Source organism: Parasteatoda tepidariorum, chromosome 9 (genome assembly GCF_982258835.1).
Source record: "Parasteatoda tepidariorum strain Cologne lab strain chromosome 9, Ptep-v5.0, whole genome shotgun sequence".
NCBI classification, from domain to species: Eukaryota; Metazoa; Arthropoda; class Arachnida; order Araneae; family Theridiidae; genus Parasteatoda; species Parasteatoda tepidariorum.
This window is the reverse complement of record NC_141763.1, coordinates 4,787,375-4,793,563: the sequence shown is the minus strand read 5'-3', so window position 1 is coordinate 4,793,563 and position 6,189 is coordinate 4,787,375. Positions and strand designations below refer to the sequence as shown.

Below are 6,189 nucleotides of genomic sequence, written 5' to 3'. Positions count from 1 at the left end.
TCGAGTAAAGATAAAAATACCATGAAAATTATTTAATTCACTCTAAAATGAGAAGTTTTTTTCCTTAGTACAAAAAGACATTTTCTAACTTGAGGTAACGTAATTTAGCACAATTCATCTATTTTAATAAGAACGATTCAGAGAAAAGTAGGATAAAAAAATGAGATGTGTATTTTAATTTATAAACTGCTTTAAAAAGAAGACACAGAAAACTTTGTTATTATTTTTAAAGTATTTATACAAATCATAAATAGTTTCTCTGTCAAAATTGTGTTAACCTAATAAATTTACTTTAACTGCTACACAATTTTAACCCTTGAAGAACAAAACTAGAATTTGCTAACACGCATAAAGGAATTTATCGTTTGGGACATAACAATTACAAAAAGAGTGTCAAAGTCAAGTACGATTACTCGGACATAAATATTATTGGGACAAAAACTGCAAAGGGGAATCATTAAATCAAATTTAATCATAGATATCAGTCTCAAAAAAGGAAGAAATGAATAAATTATGGTATAAAGCTAACACCAACATCATTACACATACAAAAGGAAAATGCTTGAAACTCATAAATTGTGCAGTTACTTAAAGGTTTTAAAAACTAAACAATAAGGTACAAAAGCCTGTTGCATTATTAAATATTATGGCCACATGCTTCATAAAGACACCATAAATTATTTGAAATAAATTTGTAAAAATAATTAAAATGCTATATCCTACTCACAGAAGAGGGGAAAAATTCAGATAAGCAAACTTAAACTTTTTGAACCAGATAAGAATTATAAACAAAGTTTAAAATTAAGAAACCAAAAACTAAGAAATAAAAAGGTGCTTCAGAAAGACCGATTATATAGAGAATGACAATACATAAAAACTTATGAAGCAGCTAAATTTATTCACACCTCATCATCACTCATGCGTTTTTTAAATCGTATATTCCGGTCAATTAAAGTAAAGTTAGTTAAATGCATTGCAGTATCGATCATTGAATTCGTTGAAACACAATTCTTTCTAGCCTACGTCTTTTACCTAACTTAGATTAGATTTATTATTTGTTTGTGCATTTTACCGCTACCCATTTTTGTTTTGTTACCCACACTACGCCACTTCGTGAAAATATGTATTAAACATTTTATTAAACAAGTTTAAGTTTATAACTTTAAAACTTTCTTTGAAGGAAATGAGATTGCGGACACTATGGCTAAAACTGGTGCTTGCGAGGCCTCTGGGTTATCGGCACCTCTCACCTTTTTGGAAATCTTCTCAAAAATAAAACACAAAAACATGACCACTTGGAATGTCCCCCCAAAGCACCCATCAGCATCAAGAGGGGGGGGGCATCAGTGTTCCAGACCTGGAGGCTCCCTGGCCCAAGGTGTTAATAGACAGGAATTTGTAGCAACTGTTCTTCAGACCAGGCTTCGCCTCACCACATCCTCGATTGCATGGGGCTCACCAAACAGGATTTAGCAGACGATCCATTGACCGTGTTTGATTTTTTGAGGGCGTATAACGTCATGGACCTGGTCCAGCACTGCTGACCAATGGGGGCGTGCAACAACAACAACAAATTTATAACTAAATAATGTAAATATGTGTATAATAATACTTAATAAAAGAAATTTTTAACAAATAAGTAAAATATTTTGACCTGTTTTAGTGAAGCTTTCAACTAATCCGGTACCATCAGTTCTATCTGGAACGCCGCCGGGATTGGTTGACTCCAACTAACTCGTTCACCGGATTCCAACTAACTACAGATTCCTCTAGAATGCCTATTGAAATTGACAAAAATGTCATCAGTATAGAAAGCTTAAACTAAATTAAATATACACTGTTTACAGTATAGGGAACTCTAACAATCAATGTAGAACAATCAATAAAGTATAAAATGTAAAGTTAAGGGTTTTACACTCTTTCAACATACACAGGATCAATAGTCTTGAACAGAGCTTATTAAGAGCTTTGATTAAAACTTCAAAATTCAAATTTAGCAGCCAGTGTATTTTTACCACATTTCATCTAAATCCAAGTGTAGCATAATTGCAGGTCAATTCAGGAGAAAATTCATTCCATTATGTGATATTATCAAATGATATTATCGTGTAATATATACTAATTACTACTATACTAATTAATATACTAATTATTTATCACACGATGATATAATGATATTATCGTGTGATAAATGATACTAAGTGTCAAACTTAATGGTTCCTGGGGGTGACCTCAAATGGGTCAGAGCTAACTATTTAGAAATCAGACAAAAATATACTTTCTCCGAATAATTTTTTTTAAATATTTGGAATCCAGACCCTTTAAATCGGATGGGGGTAGACAACATATCGAAAACATTGGGTGGCAATCAAGATTTATATATGGCGAAAGCTTAAAATAATGCAAATAGCCTAAGCACAGAAAAACAATAAAAACAACCATAAGGAAACTGCAGGAATATAATGACAAGATGGCTAAAAATAGTGTCTCTCGCTAAGCTACGAAGAGAATTTTTGGATCTAGTTTCGGGGCAATGGAAACAATTTAATTTTTAATCCTTTGAAAATAAAGTTTGAATCTATTACTTACGATTTTTCAAGATTTTAAAATTTGAACGTTGAACTACTATCTTACTTTGTAAAGGCTGTTTTTAACGTTATTTGTATGAAAAATTTTGCACTAAAACTAAATTTACATCAGTTATTATAAATTTATGAAGAGTTGTAGGGCTATGTGCTTTATTAAAATTATTTTATTATATTTATATTCACCACAACATTCAATATTTAATTACCAATAAGAGTTTGAAATCTTTGAAAAATTGGAATTTGTCAAAAGATTGCGTCAATGCCCTGAGGTTAAAGTCAAGTTTACTTCTTCGTCGAATTTTGTAGTTGTACATTATTTCGAGATTTGCTAATTTTAATTTCAGTTTTACTAGTTTTAATTGTTGAATTAGAGAAAATAATGTGATCCCCCACTACCCTTAACTATTTCCAGCATTTACGTAAACAAATTCTTTCATTTGCACTTTTTTTTAAAAAAAACTATTAGGTCGCAGAAATTACTGGTGAAAAAGATAGTTTAACAACAATATTTAAAACTTAAGGCTGTTTGCAGGAATTATTCTTCCCACCGCCTTATATAAGGTAAAAATATTAAAAGAAATTATCTGAAACTAAATGCATATGTGGTAGATAATTTCAAGTTTTTCCGAGTTGAATTAACAGTATAGATTTTCTATCAATAAATCAGTGATTTTCATTGGTTAAGTAATCTGGGGCTTAATTTATGGAAAACTATAAATAGAATAAAAATGTTTGAATTTCTTCCTATAGGAATTAAGTGGATACCTTTTAAGCATTTTGAACATTACAAATATCGTAAAACAGAATAGCTAAATGCCATAAAACTTATCATTTTTAAGTTTAAAAATTACATAAAATTTTATTTAAATTTTTACTTTGATTATTTAATATAATTTATTTAGTGTAGTGTAGCAAGCTTTGTATCTTTCCTATCAGTTCTTTTATTTCAGTTGATTTTTTTTGTGATTCGCCAAACAATTGTTAGAGATGAGTTTTTTAAAAAAATTATTTCGAAAAAATTAATTCAAAATTTTTTAAAAATAATTATTTCTTTAACTATGCTGATGTATGTTAATTGTAAAAAAAATAAGAATGTCAGTATTTAGACTCAAACGAAAACATTGCAGCGAATAGAATTTAAATATAAAGGTTAGAGAATTTTAAAAAATTAATTCATGATTTCGTTTTTGGCTGCTTACTAGGGTCATGGTTTTTGTTTCATCAAGGGAAAGCGGATGGCCAATGTGAAAATTATATAAATAACCATTTAAAAAATACACATCCTTGTAACATTTGTAAACAAACAAGTAATTTTCCGGATTATAATTTTTAAAGAAGTCTTCTACCTACTAATATAAGAGAGTTCACTCTTGAAATTGCTGATCCTACATAAAATATACTACCCTAATTGGGAGCTCAAAAATTCATAAGATTTTCGAATGATATTAAGTAAACTTAGTTTGCAGTAAAAAAGTGGATATTATTTACTCATTTCACTAGTTTATTAAAAATATAATTTCAAAAAGTAAAAGGAAAAGTTAGGCATATAATACCCCTAATTAAACAAGAGTAACAATTGTTACAGTTTGACATTCTTCACAAGATAACTTGTTTTGCAGACGATTTTGTCCTTTTAAGTTAAAGCCAGCTTACTCATTCTTGAAATTTTTTCATTCTATATTTGAAATTTTAAAGTCTGATGACATGCATGAAATGACCCCTAGTCAAAAGAATCATTGTTAAATAGTTGCAAGGCCAATCGATTAAAAAAAAATTAACAACTTCTTTTCAATGAAACAAATAAATGAGTCATTAATATTCTTGATTCCTTATTACGAAATATTAGACCAAAATTTGTATTCATAATTTATTCACAATGTGTGTTAAAACTATTATAGGTCATTCAAGTAGAAAAAATTCTGTTAAAAAAAGAATTTGAGATGAAGATTCTAAAAATAGCACTGTTTTGGAATCTTTGCAATTTTTATTAGCTGTTTAAGAAAACAAGATATATCGAGCATTTTCCTGATATAGCAATATTTATAATAATAATTGACAATTGAATATGAATTTTACTATGAAACAAATTAAAGTACCAAAACAATTGATTAGTATATTAATTGAAAACTATGCGTGATAGCATAAAGAATAAGACTGAGAAATGTTGAGAAATGTTGAAATTATCAAGTAATCTTCGAATTTAAGAAAACATTTAGAGCAAAGAGCTAATTTAAACTTCAAAATAAATGACAATTGTTTGAAAAAATTTAAGGTTTTCATGTTATGGCATGCATTATGCATCAAAATTTTTTATGTTCTCGACATAACTATAAACAATCTCTGCAAGTTACAGCAATATGACATTTTTTAAGAAAAACTTTTTAAGTATATAATACAGTAGCCTTAAAGAGTCTCATAATTCTTTGAAGTTTTAGGCAGATTAAAGATAACTTAAACGCAGTTTAAAAACAAACTCATTTCTTAAGAAATCTCCCGAAACACTAAAGAGTTTTAAAGAAACCTGGGAAATTAAATTACCATGAATAAAAAATGTCTAATAAAACATACAGCAATCAAATTACGAATTAATCTAAAATTGAATTTAAAATTTATTCTCTTTTAATAGCGTGAAGCAAAATAGAATACTTCAATAAACCCAATTTATGAAATACTTTATGGAATTTTCATCGATTAAGAGACACATTTTGTCCCGCCCATTTAATTTAAAAACAAAATTGTTCTATCCAGTTTTAATTACAGCACATGAAAGGTTTTCTGCGAAATTTCTAAATTCTATTTAAATAATTTAATTTTCGAGAGATTGAAATTAGTGGGAGACGAAGCACTCTAATAAGACACAAAATTACATTTAAAAATATACTACTACAAACGACAATACTACTAAAAACAAAATCTCTTTCATTAACGTTTAGACATGATTATCAAGAAGCAAGAGACGAATCGAATTTAGACTTACCCAGTGAAGCTTCTAATAATGCGACGATTCTGTATCACTCCAACTCTGCATTTCAAGAAACAGACGCAATTCTCAGCAGCACGAAAGAGATAAACAGAATGAACGAGAAAATGATGCACTTTTATTGAACGATAACCACACGTGAGAACGCTTTGATCCGCTCGTTTTTGTTCATATCCGAATTCACAAACATTAAGCTAGTTTCGTCAAGTGTGGATACAGCGGGTTCGAATCCTACCTTTGCCCTGTATGTATTCTCCGTGATATCCTTCTTCAAATTGTTCGATCTGTATTCTATTATTTTATACATACATACATATTAAACTAGATTATATTTATACATAACCTAATAAGCCAATATTATATTTATACATACATATCAAACTAGATTGTCATATTGTGTACCCCTAATAGGCCTGTAATTATTTCCTCGGGTAGGGTACACAAGTACCCGGTAATATAATACCCGTTCCAATATGAATATTATGGATCATTATTAAGGTAAGATATTGGGCTATGTGTTAATACAGAATGTTGACTTCGCATTTCTTCATTTTAACGCTATTCAACACACTATTATATACATAGTAACCTATAGGCCCACATTGTGTACCCCCTAATAAA

At 29.2% G+C, this 6,189-nt stretch overlaps 1 long non-coding RNA gene across 1 annotated transcript; it reads right to left on the bottom strand.

The window, feature by feature from the left end:
• Window positions 1–763: 763 nt before the first annotated feature.
• On the bottom strand, window positions 764–5,699 carry LOC147803269 (uncharacterized). The gene is made up of 2 exons (XR_015428982.1): window positions 5,566–5,699; window positions 764–1,778 (listed from the first exon to the last, which is right to left on the bottom strand). It is a non-coding gene; the product is annotated as an uncharacterized LOC147803269 (long non-coding RNA).
• Window positions 5,700–6,189: the final 490 nt, after the last annotated feature.